This window comes from Peromyscus leucopus, chromosome 3, assembly GCF_004664715.2.
Source record: "Peromyscus leucopus breed LL Stock chromosome 3, UCI_PerLeu_2.1, whole genome shotgun sequence".
NCBI classification, from domain to species: Eukaryota; Metazoa; Chordata; class Mammalia; order Rodentia; family Cricetidae; genus Peromyscus; species Peromyscus leucopus.
The window spans coordinates 51,365,814-51,387,640 of NC_051065.1; the positions used below are offsets into that span (position 1 = coordinate 51,365,814).

The following is a 21,827-nucleotide window of genomic DNA, read 5'->3' on the forward strand; positions in this document are numbered from 1 at the left end:
GGGCTCCCTGCAGAGAAGGCCTTTGGGGATGGAGAGCAAGGGGCAGCTGCATTTGCACACAGCTCCCCCTACCCTCCGAATATCACATTAAAAAGGAAAAAAAAAAAAAAAAAAAAAGCGCCGGCCCAAAACTGTAGTCTAAAATGCCATCAGTTTTCCAATTAAGATATCCGACTTGATAAGCCGAGGTATGGACTCATGCGAGGAAAAAAATGATGGTGCTTGGGAGTTTGTGAAAGAAATACTGTGCTGGGTGGATGCTAAGAACAAACAGTTTTATATCCCCTCGTCTTTCCGTGCAAATCCGTTTGGGGAAAGACTGCCCCCAGAGTAGCCTGCTTTTCATAAGCTTCCCAATCAGATTTCGGGGGCAAAGCACTCCCCCTCCCTCGCACAGCCTGCTTCTCCCTGCCTGCTCCTCTCAACCCTCCCATTTTCCATTTCCCTCCCTGGCAGGGTGTAATTGAGTCAGGGCAGGATCAGGTTCCCCGCCTTCCCGTCCAAAAATCCCGCCAAGGAAGCCCCAGAGCATTAGAAAATCCAAAGTAGAGAGAGGGGAAGAAAGAAAGCACCGAGTCATCCATCCAGAAGGGGGGGAGAGCGCAGCCGCCCAGGCAGAAGCAGCATCCAGCAGTACCTGGAGTCCTCTGCAGAAACCTCGCCGCACGGTGCAACAAAGGCAGCCTGCTAGTCAGCGAGGACCTCTGCAAGCCAAAGTAAGTGCAAAGCACCCCGTGGATTTCTCCAAAGGGTCTCTGGTGAAGTGTGCCTACCCCTAGGCCACTTTCCTGGCAGTCCGCAGTCTATGGGGGTTGGAGCAGGAGAGAAGCTGCCTGGAGTCGGCTAGTAGGGCTGATTTTCAAAACGGACTTGCTCCCGAAGGCAAACCAAGCCAGGGAAAATTGGGGGGATGAATTCGGTCAGTTAGGGTGTGCTCGGATGAGAAGAAGGGAGGCAGCTTTTGTTTTGTGGAGAGTGCATGGGGACGGGATTCCTGCTACCTGCTGGAGCATGCAAAGCGCGGGAGAGGACACATTTGTGCTCTTTGTAAAACCTGGAGCTCTGGTGGGTGTGTCTGGCAGAGAGAGAGAGAGAGAGAGAGAGAGAGAGAGAGAGAGAGAGAGAGAGAGAGAGAGAGAGAGAGAGAGAGAGAGAGAGAGAGATGCTGCAGCAGGCAGGTCTCATTTTCCTACCTCCACTTCTCAGGTGGCCTCAGAGCTTGCCAACTGCCAGCTGCTGCCGCTCTAGGTGTGGTACAGGCTTGGCGGCCTGCCCCTCCTGCCTGCCCGCAGAAAAGCTTCTCTCCAGGATGTACTCCCTATCCTGCCTGCCAGCTCAGGAATGGTTCTAGTCACAGTTCCGGCCAAAGTTTCAAAGACATGCTTTGAATTCTACCTTTTCTTGGGGAGCCAACTATTCTAACAGACTGGCACATAAGCACTTACATTTTCAATTTCATCCAAATTAACCAGGAATGTGGTAAAGACTCGTTTGGCAAATACCCAGAATTTCTGAGGTGATATTTCAATTAAGTTATCATACTATGTTTTGAGAAGAACGTATTCACCTCCTTTGTGCATAAAACACGGCCTTTCCTCTCTTACACACGCGTGTGCGCGCACACACTTCTATGGACTATGATGTGGCACGCAAATGTAAGAGCACACTTTTGGTTTACATGGAGAGCTAACTCATTCCTGTCTCCCCTTTTACAGGGACTTTAGAGGTGTCTGGGCAGAGTGAGGCCATGGAAACAGAGTGGGTGGTTCCTGAAAGCAGGCGATGCACACTTTGGGGGAGAAGGAAGTAAGAAAGTTCTCGCTTTGTTCAGCATCTTTTCTCCTGGGACTGCCAGAAGTTTTTTTTTTTTTTTTTTTTTTTCCTCCAGTAGTTTAAGAAAGTGTATGAGTGTGTGTGTGTGTGTGTGTGTGTGTGTGTGTGTGTGTGTGTGTGTGTGTACAAGCATGTGCACGCGTTGGAGGAAAGGGCCTGGGGAGGCACTTCAGGAACTACCCAAGAAAAGCTTTTGAACTAACACCGTAATGGAGCAATTTCATGATCCCAGGCAAATGTGGAACTGATGAGACAGCGGAGCTGCTCCAGCCCTTTCATCGTCTGGGAATGAATTGTTTTGTGGGAATATTAAAAGGTAATGAGAATGAAACAGAAGAGAAGTCGGCCGACACAGAACAGAAGGCTGGTGCTTTCCGGATTCATTACGTCCCCTTTAAAGTAAATTATGTGCCGGCCAGGCCAAGTCATTAGAAACACTTACAGTCCAGTTAAACTTAGGGAAGTTAGGGTGAGTGTTGTCCCCGCTCCTCTTTGAGACCCGAGTTATTTCAGACTGGCAGCAGTGGTTGTTTGCCAGGGAAATTAGAGGATGAGATTTTCAAATCATTTTATTTTAAAACCACAACACCATTCTTTTGAACTATAAGAAACTTTAAAATTTAAATTCTCTGACTAGAATTGAAGTCTTTAAAAGAAGGCAATCTTTCTCCAGCTGCTCACACACCCAGGTCAAAACAGCTTTCTCATTTGGTGAACTGCCTGTACATGCATACACGCACACATGCACACACGCACACATGCACACATGCACACACACACACACACACACCTTTCTTGCCCCCACCCCTCCTATATACAAACTGTAGCCCCTCTAGGTCCTGGATTCTAGCTGTTTGTGGCTCAAACACTTTATGCCCTCAAAGGCAGAGTTGTGAGAGAGACAGACTTACTGTTTACATGATGTTTTAACCCTCTGACTCCTAGGTGATATCCCACAGGGATGAGAATAGAATATATTTGACTGCATATTACATTGTGTTGTGTATACTATATAATATAAAATTGTCTGTCTTCCTGGACTGCTTTCTATAACACTGGGAACCAAAAACAAACTCATTTAGTGAAAGTTTTATTTTCATGTTTCTCTTTTTACTTCTTCTTCTTCTTCTTCTTCTTCTTCTTCTTCTTCTTCTTCTTCTTCTTCTTCTTTTTCTTCTTCTCCTTCTTCTTCTTCTTCTTCTTCTTCTTCTTCTTCTTCTTCTTCTTCTTCTTCTTCTTCTTCTTCTTCTTCTTCTTCTTCTTCTTTTGAGACAAGGTTTCTCTGTATAGCCTTCACTATCCTGGAACTTGCTCTGTATACCAGGCTGGCCTCAAACTTACAGAGGTCTATCCGCCTGCCTCTGCCTCAGAGGGCTAGGATTAAAGGCGTGCACCACTACTGCCTGGCAGTTTTCATGTTTCTTATTTGGTCCTTACAAACAGCAATATGTAATAATATCTGATTTTTTTTTTCCTTAAAAGTTTTTTTTTTTTTTTTTCAATGCAGTGATCTGGTTTGCATTTTCACAAAACCTGGTCACTGAAAATAACACAAGACCCCTGAATAATTTGCAAAGTTAATCTCTTAGAGATGAAATATTTTAGGTTTAAAGTTTCTATTTTTTTTCTTGGAAATACTCTTGGTTCCTCATTTTAGGGGCATTCCTGCTCATTCCTCGGTGTGTTCCCTGGGACACTGAGTTTGCCTGATTTGTATGAAATGGTGTGATGTTAACGGTCGTTGAAGCCAGAATTATGGTTATAAATGGCAGTTGACAAACACTTATGTTCTTAATACTGCAGCATGCTAACAAGGGACTTGTCCTTGACCCTTATACTGATGATAAGGCCCCCTTGAGACTACTCAGAACAGCGGGAAGGCGAGTGTGCTCCACGCCCGAGTTCCCCTGACTTACCTTGAAGCCTGCTTTACACTGGATCATCCAACATGGCAGAACCCTGTGCTGCTTCTGACCCAGGCCTTGTAGGTAAAGCTGAGCTGGATGAGAAATGGTTTCTCCTCTGAGGTCTGTCTAATGAACAAACGGAAGAGCTTTTGTGTCCTCTGGCACAGGCCACCCTTTCTTCCTGGGAATGAGGGTGAAGGAACGCGTCGTCGATATGGGCCTCTTCTTTGGGAGCCACGCCTGCTTTTTCCATCCAGGGAAAATTAAGGAGAATTTGGGCCTTGGCTTTTCGTGGCAAGTCTTTCCATTCTTGGCGTTTATGGCCTGTCCAAGTTACCATTTGCTGGGCCTTTTTTTTTTTTTCTAGGTGCTGCAAGCCAGACTTGTAGATAGTAGTCTGCATGCTGTTGTTACAATCTTTCTAGACCAATAACTATAACCAACGCCTTTTATGACAATGTAAGTACTTTTGGTTAAAAGGGTAGCTGTGAACAAACACTATTCGAGGAGATTGTGACTATGGTAGTACTTGTGGATTCGATCGTGCAACTCACACTCACCATAATTCCCCAAGGATTAAGGATAGGTAGGAATAATGTAATGTAGTCAATAGTTCATGCCTGAGACATTTTGAGTAATAAAATTTAATTTTTCTTAGTGTTCTTTGTGCTTAGAGTCATTTTATTATAGTGACCTTAAATAAAGTCCCATCTCAAATAGAAAAAAAAAAATACAGGTTTCCTAAGAGTAGAATTCTTAGACTCTTAAACTCCACAAATACAGCAATAACAACAAAAATTGACTACTTTGTATTAATTTTGAACAACACGAGTCCTGGTCACTGACCATCAGTCTCTAGTTTTGAGACTTTCTGGTAGTAAACTTCAAATCACAAATTCGCCTGCTCTAGCCTTCTGTTCACTCCCCCGTTTGCTAAGCAGTGTTCACTGGTGAGACGCTTTATTAGAAATTCATGTAAAACAGACTCCAAGCAACCACAGTCCAGTGTCCTCCCACCTGACTCTGGAGCAAACAGTGCTTTCAAAGCCATAGGTGATTTCACCCAGGGGCCACTGGCCTTTCTTCCTTTGCTAAGCACGCACCAGCGTTAAAAGCTAGCCCTGCCCTCTTCTGCTCATCCTCCCTTGCAATCCCCATGATGTGTCCGCATCCAACTTCTCCCCCAACCTCTTTGGATACTTGGCTTTCCTTTGATTTCTCCCCCTCAGTTTCCAAATACGGACATGGACTTTAAAAATTTCTCTCTTCTCTCCTCTGTTCTTCCTTTCACTCCTGCTTCTAAATGTCCCGATGCTGATCCAGTCCCACAATGTTCTTTATCCATTCCCCCTGCCTCACAACAAACATCACATATTGCTCCTGATGCCCTCAGGCTTCCAGAGGAACCATCCCCAAGTCTCATATACTGCTTTTATTTCAGGGGTTCTGTAGCCCTGCTGGTCCAGTCCTCATCACACTCCACCCTCCTTCCTTTACATTGCCATGGTTTCTGACTCTTGACTACTTCTAGCACAGAGAGAGAATTCCTGATCTTCTATAACAAACTCAATGTATTATTTTCATCACAATTCTATTCTAACTGTGAGGTCTTTGCTTCTCAGAGTTTCAAAATTTTACTTTCCCACTATATTTCTATAACAATTTATTCATGTAGGCTGAATAGGGTATGCTTAGAGAAAGCAATGTGGCTCCTTTCAAGAATGTACCTGCAATAGAACAAATATCTCCAACTCCCTAGTTTAGATTTTTTTCTGTATCACATGAGACCATCTCTCTTTTTGTTTAATTAATTGAATTTATTTCCCATTAGCCTCTCAAACCCAAAGTCCAATATATGTATATATATATATCCAATGTGTATCATATATGTGAATATATAACCTATATGTCCTATATATGTGACATTATATGATGTATAGGACACACACACACACACACACACACACACACACTCTGTGTATGTGTGTGTGTGTGTGTGTGTGTGTGTGTGTGTGTGTGTGTGTATGGAGTCAAATAACCCAGAACAGTCCTTGTTTTCAGTTTTCATTGGATTAACTTGATGTGCGAGCATCCTGATGCCTGGGGCACACCTCCAGAGTTTCTGTCTTAAGAAGTAGATTCATACCATCAGGGTATATGATAGGGAGTCTGGAAAAGAACAGCGTCAGATGCAGGTCCCCCTTCTGTTGACTCCTTCCCTCTTCTCATTTTTCATGTTCTGTTTTCCAACACTCCCTACATGACACTTCCTGCTTCTTCAAAGAATAATCCCTTTTATTTTCCTAGATCATTGTCTTTTCTCACTAAATGCTGTTCAAAATTTCAGCATGCTCAATCCTTGGGAGATTTGGCAACAGAGATCTCCAAAGATACTGGCTTTTCCATCAAGTTTTGGAGAACGTTTTTCCTACAAGGGACTCCTAGTTGCAAGTAGAGTCTCCAATGGTTGGCATTAGCCATAGGCATAACCCAATCCAGGTCCTTTCTGGGGCCCTGCTGTGGAAGGATCCAGTACAGATGACAGAATAAAGGAGTGGATTCAGAGGCCACTAGTTCACCACTGGCCTGTACATTGCCCAGTGTGTGCTGATGGATGTGTTACCAGGTTTTTTGAGATTTGGGGATTTTTTTTTTAAGCTCAGGGGTGAGAATGCTGATGACACACTCCACTTTCTCAGGCTTTCTCAGTGAGTGTAACACTCACAAGCTGTAAACCATCCTACTAAACACAAGCTCCTGTTACTAAAGCTCACATAAGCAAATCCTGTCTTTCCCATGTCCCATTTTGACGCCCTCACTGTCATTTTTGTAGGATACCTAGAGATTGCTAAAGATGCCAGAAGGTAAGTTTGACCCAGTGAAGCTAGGAGGAGGAGGAGGAGGATAGGAGTGTGACAAAAACAGGAAAAGGAAATCTGAGTCATAGTTTTTTAAAAAAGGGAGAAGACAATCCCCAAAAGACTCAACTGAAACAGCATGGTGTCTTTTATTGAATGCCAGGGTTCTAGCTCCTTCTTACAAGTCTGGAAGGATATGTACTACATTTTCAATTGGTTATTTTCATCACGTTTAGGTCTTTAGAGTTCTTGGCACAGTACATGCACTCTGACTTCCATGTTCAGGCCAGTTGCCCAAGGATTTCTCCAGCATGAAGGTTCAGATGTCCTAAATCTCCTTAGGGACTGTACATGTCCAGCAACTTCTGGGCGAAGGCAATTCTTTGGCCTGGGGAACTCACTTTGAGTAACAAGACATCTCATCTCATGTGAAACAAACTGTTCTTCTGTTGTAACTTTCTACACATGATATCGATAGCTTAATAAAAATCATGAGGATCCTTGGTGAAAACCTTCTTGCTAGATGCAAAATGTGCTTGTGCCTGTCTCTTCATGTCCAAATATTTCCAGTGTTCAATTGCTTCTCAAAAGCTATTGGTCTACTATTGACTCGGCTGAAGCTACTGTATGTTCCAAGTATGTTCCCAGGCACAGGGGTTCTCCTGGCCGTTGCTTCTGTTGGAGTCTTCCTCTGTAGAGAAAGAAAAAAAATCCAAGTGTTGTCTCCCAGATTATCCTTCAAAACTTGCTACAAGTGTTTGGTAGACTTTGCCTTAACTATTGAAAGTATATAAAAGAGCAGACTTTCTTGGTCCTATTCTCGTCTGGGCTTGGACACCTATCATCTCCTGTTCTCTTCTGTGTCATAACAGAAGAAGGGCAAAAATCATCTTTCTATGTGACATCCTAAGAGACCTTAGGATGCCCAGAGAAAAGGCAGCCCAGATTTAAATCAACAGTGAATATAATTTTGTAATAATCCCAGGAAACCAATAAAATATTTTAGGATAAAACAAATGGAAATTATCCAAAGATTTAGAACAATGTTTTCATAATAGCCTACCTCAGATGCTGAGAATTTGGACATTGCTATGTCCTAGTCACAGTGCTTTGCTTCTGATTGCAAAAATGTTCTTTTAACATATAGTTTAACATACAGTGTCTGTATGTGAGGATAGTGGACAGCTGACCAAGTGTGCCTTATACACCATTATTAGAATTTTTGGCTTAAAAATAAAAAAAAAAAACCCTAAAGCTCTGGGGAACCTTATTTAAATATTCACATTCTGTCTAAAAGAAAAAGAAAAGAAAAGAAAAGAAACCCTACCATAAACCAGACAACGCAAACTCTGCTTTCTATGCGCAATGTATTTCTTTAGAAGCACTTTGTATGAGGAAGCCTGATGGTTCTATAGGAAAGAGGGTAGGCAATTCACTAATTTCAAATCAAAATGCGTGTTTAAATCTTGGAAGGATACCATAAATGCTGTCTTCCTTTCCTCTTTTCTTTCCCAGTTTGCCCTAGATATTTAATTATTGAATGGTGTCTGAGAATATGTGAGACACCAAGTAGGGCTCAATGTAGGTCAAACTTGTAAGCTGATTCATTTAAATCTTAGAAAAGAATTTTTCACTATATTTCTTATTAGGGAAACAGATATACCTGAAGAAACATGTTTGTCCTATTCTAGAAAATCTTGTTCATGCTACAGGTTAATCAAATTTTATGAGAAAAACTTATGTTCTTTGACTACATAACATATACTACCACTCTGATAAACTTTTACAGTTTTTCTGGTATAACTTAAAAATTAGTTATATTTATAATTATATGCCCTTCATTTCTTTCAACACTGTAATTGATTCATGCAATATTTTAATAGGGATATATACACATTAACATGTGCATTTGTTTCCACCAAATGAGCTAATTAAGATGGAAATTCAATTTGTTTAGCTTGATATGGGTAAATTGGAATCGAAAAAATGCTTAGGAAGCTATGGATTTTTATTAAAATGATGGAAATAGAAAAATGCAAGCCAACATCCCATGCAGTAAACAAGAAGAGTCTCTGTCTCAGCAAAGGATAGCTTGTTTAGATGGGAACAAATGATCCTGAAGAATTAGCATGTACCAGTTCAAGGTCAAGCTGTCTAAGCAGTGTGTTCCATTTTTGCCGGAAGGACCCTTTCCATGTAGTCAAGAGAGAAAGTCTCCCTAGGGAGGACAAAGCTGCATGGTCCCTCCCAGGACTCTAATTCCTCAGCTGGTCCCTGGAGCCTGGGAAACTTCTGAGCTGCTCCAGGGTTCCAGGGTGGGTCTAGCTCACTGCAGGTGGGTAAGCTCCAAGGCCAGCAGCTCTCTTTGATGCTTGTCGCTCCAGGGCTTGGCAGCCTTCAGGGGAGTTATTTATTTGCTCTGTTATTATTTGGAGTGACTAATGTACAATTGGCTCTAGTTGAAAGTGAGTTGGATCAAATTGGGATTTGACAACCACATTGTTGATCACAGACGAGGGCTGAAAGTCAAACGCCTTTCTTGTCTCTGCCAGTACTAGGATTCCCACCAACTTTAGCCCCAAGTGCTTTTCGCTCTTTTTTACGTAGAGTGTTGTTCTGAGGGCGAGGAAATGATGGTTTCTCTTCTGATATGTGATATCTGGGGATTTGAAGATGCACTTCAAGGCTGTCATGAATGAATTTGGTTTGGAGATGTAGATCAAAAACAGTTTAGCAGAATAAACGGGTAGATGTGGATTTCTACCAATTTCTTCTTAAGCAGACATTTCCCAAGTGTAGGCTGGCTCTGTGGGTTTCTAATGATTCATCCTCTTGCAAGAGGCTAAATGGGAGCCATTGACTTCAAAGGCTGCACAAAAGAAGACAAAAAAGAAAAGGAAAAAAAAAGTGAATTTGAGCAGAGGTCTAAGGGGAACATACAAGAATGGAAGAGAGCGCAGCTGTAAGCCGGTAGAAAGGAACTTCAGAACTCAGAAAAATTCCATCTCAACAGTGTTGAAGGTTCTTCCACATCAGACAAGTGACCTGGAGCATGCCACTGTGTCCTCTGGGTCTGTCTGCTGTGGTGGTGTTTGTTGGGAAATTTCTCTGGGGCTGACTTGTTTTGCTCACTTTTCCAATCTCCTGGCTCCAGGTACCTCTAGCTACCAGGGCTCAGATGTAAATTGATCTATTATCTTTCTGGCTTTGTTTTATGCCTTGACTTGTATGCGCCAAATGTAGTGCATAATGCTATTTTCTTTCTACTCAGAAGTTTATGCTTGGGAAGTTTATCAAAAATTCAAATATAAGTATGAAAAGCAAATACGGCTCTTTTACCTTCATATTTCAAATTGTCTCCTTCCTCATTTAATATCCAAAATCTATACCAAGGCATAATGACTTTCTTGATCATCGTCCACTGGACCTTGGGCACCAGTAACTGGAGAGGGGTTCAGGAAAGGTGTGAGTTTTCTTATTTAGCAAGAAATGTCAGCCTAAGAATTAGAGGCTGTTTATCTCAAACAGGAATGGATTTTGTTGCTCTTGAAACTTGATGTGGGATGGCTTATCTTGACCCTTGGTACCATTTAAACAAAATCACACATTATTGAGAATATTAGAACATTTGTACGTAGTCTGCATCATAACATAGCAGTTGTATTGGAGAATCTTTTAGGCCTGAAATGAGGCCAGAATCCATGGGATCGGAGACTTAGAGAAGCATATACATCTGGGAGGTTTTAAAGGCCAGTAGTAAAGTTTTCTCAAGGTGTACGTGGAGAAAGGATGAGACTGGTCTATCAGGTACATCTGACTCTTACTGAAATGGAGATGACAGAAAACCTAGGGAGGAGAGGCACGTGCAACTGGAAGTCGATCAAGGTGTGCACTAGAAAGACAGAGCATACAAATATGACTCGGCGTGTGCTAAAGCAAACTCACAGATCTTGAAATATAATATTTGTATTTAAGGGAGTCGCTCTACTAAGCACGAGTCCCAGTGGCTACGTATTTTAAAGCTACATTTCATCATGTCTACCACATAGTTAGCAACATGTGTGGACTACTTTCAGTATATCACTGCCTGAACTAGAATATGGACACTCAGCCCATGCTTGCTAGTGGAAGGAATGGCATCAACCCTTTAATGTAGTTTCTGTCTCCTCCATTCACTCACCCCTGGCTGCTCAAGCTGAAAATCATGTTGAGAGTACTTATTTTCTTAGCCTCTAGATTTTTTTCCTCTCCTGATTTATCCTTTGTGCTTAAAGGACCAGTCTAGTATCTATGCTGCACTACCCAGAGCCCAGCCTCCTCCTACTGAATAAAGACAATTGTATCTGGCCTTCACTCTGGCCATTGCCACATCTACTTTCCTTGCTGTTCTCAAAGACATGTGGTAATAAGTAGAGGTGTAGGGTCCACAACTACCTTTGAGGCCTTGCTCCTCGACATTGCTAGGGCAGGAGTGGATTTTGTCCCTTACCACCTTCACCTTCTTTTTTTCTTATTGCTTTCTGTCTTTGTTCTTTTTAGAGCCCCGTTTAGCAGCAGAAATAAGAGGTAGTATTTACTGATAGATTTCTTTATAGTGTTTGGCATGTTATTAGATCTTCGCATTAAGTTCTGGGCTAAATTCTTCCAATAACTCTGTGGGATAAATACACCCTCCCCCTTAAATAAAGGAGCTGAATCTCAGGTTGGCCATTCAATAGAAGGTGGCAGGACAGGGAATTGACATTGGTTGTCTAGGTTAATCTAACACAAAGACATTCAATACCACACTCTTTCTGCTTTCACCCCCCCACCCCCCACCCCGTTCAATGACAGATATTTGAAGTATTTTTTTTTTTTTAGTTCAATATTCCCTTCTCCTTCATAGCCAGCTCCAATAACAGGCTCTCACACTGTTAATTTATTTCTAACTCATTAAGATTTGTAGAACACAGTTCTGGATAATGAATGTTGCTGTTAGCTGAGACCTCCCTAATTGCATATTATTGCATACGGTTTCATTTCTAGTTGTTTTCACAAGCATCCATTTGCCTGGCATGGTGGTTTCAACATGACTGTGTTGAAGAGAGGGCTCATCTGGGGCTGGCTGCAGGAGCATGTCTAGGAGCTGCTGTTTGATCCTCTGGCCTGCTATCACCTGACTCCATTGTTGGACTGCTGTATTCTAGCCCTGGGGGAGGCTACAATGCTGTGTTTGTTTGTGTATGAGAATCCCTGGCTTTGATTAGCAGCAAGCTACAGTGCAGCTGAACATACAATAGGGACCAAAGGATGGGAAAAAAATCCTGCTACAGTTTCCCATTGGAAAGCGTTCACTGTCAAGCTTGGACATCCAACAGTGGGGCACAGAGGAACAGAGGCTGGGAAAGGTTAGGTGATGGATTCTCCACGCCCTACAGCCTGTGGTGTGCAACAAAGTCACTCTATTACAGGAAGCTTTGGGCCTCTATCCTTCAAAATGTCTTTTATGGTTTGGGTTGGAGACTATTATTAATGAGGTTTAAAGAGGGGCAAAGCATGGAGGGCTGGCGACTGTGAGGAAACCCCAGGATGACAGGAAAGAGGGCAAAGGCATTGAAAATGATATACCCACCACAAAGGGCAAGACTACACAGTTAATGGCATCGTTAATCTGGCTGCATGCAAGAGCTAGAAATAGCTAGAGACTTATTTCAATCAATAGAACAAGGAAGTAGGAAGTATCTGTATATTGAAATTTACTTTTTGACTGAAACATAAAAGTTGCACATACACACATTATATATATATATATGTGTGTGTATATGTGTATATATATGTATGTATATGTATATATATGTGGCTCCATGTGGTATTTTGGTATACAGATGCATTGTATAATATTGAAATCAGGCTAAACACACTTAACTCTTCAAATATTCCTTCTTTATGGTGGAAACATTCAAGTTCCTTTATCTTCAATTTTTGAAATGTATAGCACTTTGTTGTATTCAGTCCTCACGTCATTGGGCAGGAGCACATCAGCATGGAGAGTGGGAGGTTTAATTTCACATCATAGATAAAGTCAGTGGTTTCTAGATCCAAATGACAATTGCATTTTTGCTCCTGTCATGGAATTAAATCTTAAATCTACCACACGCCACCCCTTTCTCCTTGAAGCTGTATAACAGAGTATCTTCTTGGAGAACAGAACTCCGAGGTTATCCTGAGAGGAATGCTCCAGTAAAGAGGATTTTCAGCATACAGAATATTTGTCCAATCTGTTGTCCCTGTTACAACAAGACCTCACCTGTTGTTGTACACTGTGGATTCCTCACGGAGACCTCATAAGAGAAAAAGAACATTTGTAAATAGAAAATAAAATCATAGAGCCATTCAACCAAGGTTTTCAGAAGAGAAAGACCTCCCTTCTCTGGGAGAAAAGAGAAGCTGAAGCAGGGGTAATATTTCAAAGGAAGACCAGAACTGAATCGCACACGACAGGAAGGCAGGGCAGAAGATGGAAATCACACCAAGTGTTACGATTTGGATGTGAAATGTCCCCTGCAGGCTAGTATGTTTGAACACTTGGTCCTCGGCTGGCAGTACTGTTTGGAGAGGTTGTGGGACCTTTGGCATAAGGCCTAGACTTGAGGACACAGGCCACTAGAAGTGGGCTCTTGAGAGTTAGAGGGGAGTGGGAGGAAAATGTTGAAAATTATAGTATGGCCTTTTAAGTGCTGGCTAAGCTGCCTTTGGTTAGATATCAAGGAACCACTGAATGTCCTTTAAAAGGGAGAAGAACTTGGTAAAAGTATTACATAGGGAAGATTGTTCCTGGAGAAGGTATAGCTGAGCTAGAAAAGGTCAGGTGGGTTATGAAAGGGAATTCTTTGTCCATCTCCCTCCCTCCAAACCTTTGATCTTTGCAAATTTTGGAAATACTGCTTATGCTTCAGGCCCTTGCCTAATTGCCATCTTTTCCATGAAAACTGTCTTTATTGACCTGGTGAAAAGGATTATTACTATTTTTTTCTAAAACTTACTTTGGTTTTATGTTTTCTATTTAATATTACCTCCCTCCATCCCTCCATGACCCTTTTTCTGCCCCTCTCTTCTTTCTCCCTCCCTCCCTCCCTCCCCCTCCCTCCTTCTTTTCTATATATGGAATATATAGAATATATATATATATATATATATATATATATATATATATATATATAACCAGGCTCTATGTTAATGTCAGAAATACTGACATAAAATGCTTATTTCTGGTCCCCAGATTATACAATCTAGTCACAGGGCAGCAGATCAGCATATCAATAACTCATCAGTGCTGTGGTCAAGATATGCATACTGAAGGCCTATAAGAAAGACATTTAAGTTAGCAGTATGGATCAAAGAAGGCTTCCAGAAGAGAGTGCCTTTTGACTTGTGATTAGAGAATATTGAGGTGAGCATGCTTAAGGTAGAAATGATGCTGTGAATGCTTAATTCATTCTTTTTTATTTATTTATTTATTATGTATACAGAAGAGGGCATCAGATTTCATTACAGATGGTTGAGCCACCATGTGGTTGCTGGGAATTGAACTCTGGACCTCTGGAAGAGCAGTCGGTGCTCTTAACCACTCACTGAGCCATCTCTCCAGCCCTTAATTCATTCTTTTATGGAAACAATTACTTTAATTGATCCTCCCTACTTAACTTGTCTTGTAAAGCTAGTGTTTTTCAAGACCACAATTGGATGAATGAGTGAATGGGCAACGGAATGCATTGCCAGGGCCTGGGTGTAGGTGGGGAGTTTGGAAGGATCCTTTCACCGGGCACTGTAAAACAAAAGAAAAAATCTGGACTGTAAGTACTCTGATGGAATGTTAGTGAGTGAAAGGTGAATCAAAATGAGATGCTGAAATCAATCAACTTGGGAATTCTAGTGCCATCATTAAGAAGGGGGAATCTGTAGGGAGAGTTCATTTGGAGAAGATATGAGTATTCCTGGCCTAAGGCAGTTATGAAAGGCAGGATTGTCGTTAGAACTGAGTGGGAGCTGGACACAGGCTTTCCAAGTGTTTCTGAGCGTCCTTGGCATCCTTGATGCCTGGAAGTTTTGGGAGGAACTAGCCTCAGACTTGTGACCCTGGTTGGTGGTAACCTGGTTGCCAACTACACTCTAACTTCCTGGGGTCATAGCTGCATCTTCTTCCTTAGAAGCTCTTGTAACCAATTCTCTCAGAAATGTGATGAGAGCATGCTAATGATTTTTACTCTGGAAGATGTATTGTACAATGTTACTCCTCTTGTAGGGGTGCCCTGGATCCTTAGACTTTTTAAGAAAACTCTAAAGTCAGGTCTAGATGCCAGACGAATATGAAATCTTCTAGAAGAGACCAGGTGACAGAGGAGAGTCATCTATCATCCCCGTGACTGCACTTCGTGTGCTCACTGATTCACTCACGGAGGTGTCCATCTCCTCCGACACTTCATTCTCCTGTGTCAGATGAATGTTCTTCTGCTGGTCGTGTGTAGAGTCATCACTTCAGCAGTCAGTGTGGGAAAGAGGATGGCTCAGGAAATCCTGCCCTGAAATGACGGTGAAAGCCAGACTATTAGGATCAGTGAGCACTGACTACAGTGTGTGGGGAAAGCAAAGTCTGGGGCTCTAGTGAAAGGCAGAAGCAGCCCTGATGCTCTTGGTTGAAGGGCTCCTGTCCTGGGAGGGTTTCCAGCAGCACTGTCCTTGTTCTGTGGTGGACTTTGGCTCCTCCACATGCCCTGTGGGGAACCAAAGATGTCCCTTCCTTTCTCCCACTTTCTTCCTCCCAGTTCCTCCCTCTCCCTCCCCGTGAGAGCAGGAAGACAGGGGCACGGATCAATTTTATTTTTCTTCCTTCAGATGTGTATTTGTCCAGCTTGGTTAAATGAAAAGAAAGCCCAGGAAGTAAAAATTGTCTGGGTTCCAAGCCTCAGTTTAATCGTGATTCAGGAGGGGCAGGAAGTGTCCTGGGGAACCAGATTAGGCAAGGCATTTTGTAAGAAAGCCAGTTAGCTTGGAATCTGTTATATTTAGTGTGATTACAGATGAAAGCCTTCAGTCAACAATTTCTGGTTGAGGAGGGTAAAATAATAGATTTCATTGAAGGTTTGCCTCTTGGTTCCTTTGAATAGGCAACTTCCGCCAGGGAGAGTCCACTAGAAGCTAATTATCAAGCTTCTATCTGTAGTGACCCCCTTGATATTTTAAAAAGAAACTTACACTCTATTTAGACTTGTCTTTGATGACCTTCATAACTAATAACAATACAGGATGCTGCTGTTGGGAAAATTGTCTTCCTATATCTTATCTCATTATCATCCATCCTTAACAGTTTCTATTCGACTAGTTGGGTTATGGTTATCTTCTCTACACATTAGAATAGTGAGGCTCTGAGAGTGCAAGAAGCCCAAGCCGAGCTACTGTAAAAAAGGGAGTGTGGCAGTTATCTCGCCTACTTCATAGGCTCTCCTGGGCATAAGTGTGATGGTCTATAGAGGGTGTGGCTTAAAAATGTGGCTGACATAGTTCATTACCATTCTTACTTTTTAAAATGTATTATTTATACGTGTGTGTGTGTGTGTGTGTGTGTGTGTGTGTGTGTGTGTGTGTGTATGTGGTTAGGACAGAAGAAAACTCTGTGGAGTTAGTTTTCTCTTTCTACCTTTACTTGGATTCCAAGGACTGAACTTGGATCATCAAGTTTACATTCCCGGGTAGCAAGCACCTTTAACCACGGAGCCACCTTACTTGTCCCCAAAGCACTGCCTTTTAAAGAACAGTTTAGCTGGGCATGGTGGCATTAACCTTTGGTCTCAGGCCTCAGGAGACAGAGGAAAAGGCAGGCAGATCACTGTGAGCTGGAGGCTAGCCTGGGCTACATAATGAGGCCCAGGATAGCCAGGGCTATGTAGAGAGACCCTGTCTCCAAAACAAAATAAACAAAAACAAAACAGCTACAATAACAACAACAACAAAACCACCACAAACACCAAAATAAATAAATAAACAAACAAAAAAGAACATTTTGCCTACATTAAGATCCCTGAGGATATATCACTATGATATCAATTTTTCTAAAGGTGAGGGCTTAGAAATACTCATTTAAAAATGATTTCTTATTTTTGAGATCATAATATAATTACATCCTTTCTTTTTCCTTTCCTCCCTCTAAACCTTCTCATATAATCCCTCTTTGCTCTCTTTCAAATTCCTGGCTTCTTTTCTTTATTAATTGCTGTTACATGTGGATACTTGTTTTTAGTGCTAAAAGATGAATCCTCAACAATAAGGTCTGAGAGCCTCTTGTAGGTACATACATTGTATATTCAGCATATATTTGTATCTAAAATAGGGCTTATTACAATATAAGCAGTGTTCCAGGACAATGGGAAGTAGGCCGCAGGTCTAGATTACACTTCATCAGGTATGAACTTTTCAAGCCTCCCTGTCTTCTCTCATGAAATTATGGAGCCAGGTGAAAAGACCACCAGGTCCCTTGAGGCCCTTTAATTTCCAGACCAAGCTGCTGCTTCAGGCACTCTGATTTTCTCTTCTTTCTGCCCCCTCTAGAATTACTCTCTATGTCTAAAAACAGAGGGTCTCAACTGTGGCCCCTGGTGTGATTGTTAGGTCACCTAGGAGCTCATTAGAAATTTAGACTTTCGATAACATCCCAATCTGTGAAGGTGGGGCCAGAAAGCCATGTTTTGGTTAGTCCTCATGGTGTTATTTGTAAGAAAGTTGGAGAACTAGTGATTGAAACATTGGAGGCTATTCGATCAATGCCAGCATGCTATCCATAACTGTCCAGCTAGCTGTCTGAGTGTAAGCTACAGCTGTGAGTGAAGGTCTGTCGCTGTGTATCTTAGGGGAAGACATTAAGAAAATTTACCTTTCCTAAAAGTCACTTCCAAGCCTCAGAACCAATTTCCCTTGTTTCTAAAGTAGCTTATTCCACATATAAAGGGATAGAAATCACTTAGAAACTTTGGCAGAAGTAAACTTTCTAGTTACTGGAAGTCTTCACTTTGCTTGGACTAATTGACACTAGCTGTCTCACAACATCGTTCACACTTTAGTAACATGCACATTTCCCTAAGACAAACACTCTCTGCAGTCTCTGGCCAATCACATCCTTTCAGTATTCATTCAGAATTGGCCACTGTGCATTCACCTAAGGCACAGAACACAAATCATGTGGTATGCTTGTCTTTTTACCTTTCAGTGATAAGTTATAAGCGATAACTTGTAAGACATCTTTTTAGAAACAGGTAATCCAAAGAAATCGGCCAACAGAAATACAAGTGCAGACAAGAAAGGGGAAGGAATTCAACAAGAGGCAGAACTCAAATAGGAAATGGAGTAAGATTAAGTGTCAGAACATAGGCACTGTGTCCATCGGAGAGATCCTCTGTGTGCAGCAAACACACTTCACAAAGACAAAAGACAAATGAATCCATGTAAAGGGGGACACAGGTCTGACAAAAAGAGGAGCTGTTCCCAATGGAACCGAAGCCAGCAACAAAAAATCACTTTAATGGGATTTTAGGTTCTATTTTGCAATATTGAGAGAGTGAAGAGTGAAATGTTGGAAGCTAATTCAAACCTAGAAAGTTTTCCAAGGAAGAAAACAGCAACGCTTAAGTGCTAAGATTTTTTTCCACAAGAGCAAGAAAGTAATCTACTCAGATCAATATTGTTAGGTTTTCCCAAACCTTCAAATCTCACGGTTTTTGTCTTATGACAGCAGAGTAAATAGATACTAGTTTTTTATATATCATAGTCTCTCTATTACTTTACAAATAGAAGTAAGAGGGATTTTAGTGATAGTGATTGGACACAATTTTTAATAGGTCACAGATCAATTGTAATTTCCCACGTTGATTATTAGAGTTGTGTTCCATGGTGTCTGATTGAATGATCATTTCTGCTGTCCCATATAACCGTGCACATCAACAACTTCCTGTGGTGAATTTGTCCATATGTCACTCCTGAAAAGAAACAGAATAAGTTAGGTTTTTATAGCTTCCAATTAGAGGTCAGAGACCACCGGCAGAACATGTCCATCCATTTATCTACCCATAAACTGTTTATGGAATGCTCTTCCAAGCCTCAGGGACACAGATGTAGAAAGATGGAAGGTACCTGCCTTCCTTCATTCTTTGTAGATGAAAGACAACCACACACATAACTGGTCAGCAGGAAGGACTATAGAGAGAATAAAGAGAGAAAAGAGACAGAGGGCCCGTGAATGTGAGGGAAAGGAGAGGGTGAGGCATGGGCGTGTGGAGAGGCTTCTCAGTCCCAGTCCAACATGTTTCCATTTCTGGGATGAAGTAAAAAACAAAACAAAACAACAACAACAAAAAAAAACTAACCTACAAGTGTTAATCTCATATTATTTCAACACGTGAGCTTAAACTTCTTATTTTGGATTTTTATTAAAATGTTTTTATAATCAATAAATATCTGTTAATATTTAATGTATCATTTGATTTATTCTGCTCACCTATGGCTTCTTCTGAATAAAAATTTAAAAAACAACTAAATTATAAATATACCTTTAAGACTATGGTAACATTTTTATAATTTAAACATTAAAGCAGTCTTTTATTATTGCTGTTTTCACATATTTAAATCTGGATTCCCATGTTTTTGTACCAAAAGCTATGGTTATAGTTCCACTAAGATGTGGATATTAGACACAATTGATATGAGAAGAGAACTGAAAATCAACAAAGGCCACTCATACAGTAGTCGGTGTGCAAGAAAACAGTATCGGTGCAGATAAGTTATAAATTCACCTACAGAATATCCCTTATCTCCAACCACCTGAGAAGTTGGCATCCATGATGAACACTAGCAGTGTCTGTAGAAATTTCACCCTGTGAGTCACTAGTTCCTTTTATAATTAGCAGCTGGATATGAGCGAAGACAATGATTTACCACTCTGGGAGATTATATATGGAGTAGGACCTCCGGGGAAGTAAAATATATGCATTTTGCAGAAAGAAAGAAACCCAACAAAAACAGTTTTAAAGCCACAGAGGAATCCAATCCATATTTGATTGAGAAGATGTTATTCTCTTAAAGCAAACATCTCCTTGACTCCTAGCCAAGCTGTGGGCAGGTAGAAAGCCTGGCCTTAAGAGGGTTTGATAAATGGTATTAGCCTCCAAGTCTGGGGCTGAGAGCAGGAGGTGACCTCCAAGCTTCTTTGCTTGTTTAGCTGTGCTTAGCTGTGCCTGGGTTATATAATTCACTACCACTGAGAGCAGGAGAGTGTCACCAACAGCATAGCAAGCTGTCGTCATTGCCTTAACTGTCCATTAGCCTGGGTGCTCTGAACGGGACACCTGTGGGCACAAAATGTACTGTGGGGATACTCATTACAACCCCAGCACATGCAGTCCTCCACCTCAAAGCTCACTTTGAGTCTGTGAAAAACACAGCCAGAACTCACAGCAGAGAGCATTCCCCCAAACCCGGCTTGCTCTGCAAGAAGAAGGACCACATCAGGGTGTGTGGGAAGGATAACAAGGTACCCGGTGGGCTGGATGCACAGTGAGCTGCATGACCAGAGAAAGCAGAGGGCTGGTTTGTGAAAGGCAACTACTGTTAGGATTGCAATTCAATTGACAAGTGACGGTCAGAAAACAAATAGAAAGTGTATAATGCGAAGTTGAAAATAAAAGGAAGCCTAGAGAGAAGTTTGCTTACTTTCTCTATGCAGTGTCCAGAGTCGTATTTCTCAACAATGCTAGCCCTCTTCTATCTAAACACCTTTGAAGATGCCCCCTACCTTTTAAGCCTCTCTCAGCAATTGATTTAAGTTTGATACCGAATACACATTCCTAATCTCTGTAAAAATACAATGCATGGAGGCTGGAGAGATGGCTCAGGGGTTAAGAGCACTGGCTGCTCTTCCAGAGGTTCTGAGTTCAATTTCCAGCAACCACATGGTAGCTCACAACCATTGATAGTGGGATCAGATGTCCTCTTCTAGCGTGCAGGTATACATGCAGAATACACATATGTAAACTACAAATAAATGAAATTAAAAAAATACAATGTGTTAGGCATTAGGTGTGTAAAGGCCGGTATGGAACTTTAGGAGAAAGCCATCAGTGCTCCATTCCGGAGGAGTGTGAGAGGATGCAGTTACAGCTGCAATGTGGCAGATTGGGTAGAGAACGTACTGTAGTGCTCATTCATGACATGACACCCAACTGTGCTGTTTCATCCTAAGATGTCCGAGCCCCCTCCGCCTCCCTGAACCTTTTATTGTTTCTAAATGGTAAGTGAGAAGCATGTTTCTTAGGGGAAGGAGTTCATTGTCATGTGTGGGCGAATTTCAGTGAAAGATGAGGAGAAAAAGAAAAGGTAAGACTGTTTCATATCGTGTGATTCTTTTGTGGTATAAATCCCAGCAGTAAAATAGAAGCTGTTGAGAGATTGGTTAAATATGGCTGTATTACATTTATGTTTTCCAAAGTAGCCAGAACATAATGAACACATGCACATGTGGAGAGGGCTCTTACAGCTAGTAAAGTTGGAGACCATTGGTTTTTGCTTTTAAAGTGTCACAGAACACAGACATGAGGACTCTTAGGTAGTAGAATGTGTTTAGATGGTGTAGACCAGGGAAGTCAGTAGTTCAGAAGGTGGACTAGACAGGACCTAGACCACTTAACATTCCATGTGACCCTTAGATGGCACAAAATCCACTATTTAAATGCTGCTGTGCATGTCTGCACATGTAGTCCTTACAGCTGGGAAGCAGGCTACATGCCTGGCCTGTTTCAGCAAGCAAGCACAGGTCTTGTCTGCAGCCTCCCCCTCCCATGTCCCGATCACCAGCTCTTGGCAATGTGTCCGTGTTCTCATACGTACAGGTTTGCATACCCTTTGTGGACACCAAGAAACAGTGTGAGAATCAGTCAGATTCTGATGAAAAGACAAAGCAAAACCCCTCAGGGGAGAAGTCCTGGGTTTCCTAATTCAGTTGCTACAACCAGAAGATAGAAAAGACAAATATATAGCCCATATATGTATATATACACACATATGTGTATATATGTACATATATCATATATGTGTATGTATGTATGTATGTACATACACACACACACACACACACACACATATGGCGAGCTGAACAGGGGGGAAGCACAGAGGCCTTGGGAAAATGACAGACATCTGCTTCCAGCTTTTCAAA

The 21,827-nt window shown here is 41.7% G+C and overlaps 1 protein-coding gene across 1 annotated transcript in view; it reads left to right on the forward strand.

Moving 5' to 3' along the window:
* Positions 1-361: 361 nt before the first annotated feature.
* Positions 362-21,827, forward strand: part of Ptn (pleiotrophin) — an 85,734-nt gene continuing 64,268 nt past the window's right edge. The window contains exon 1 of the mRNA XM_028866091.2: positions 362-716. The gene's annotated coding sequence lies outside the window, so the exon portion shown is untranslated. The remainder of the gene's footprint in view (positions 717-21,827) is intronic.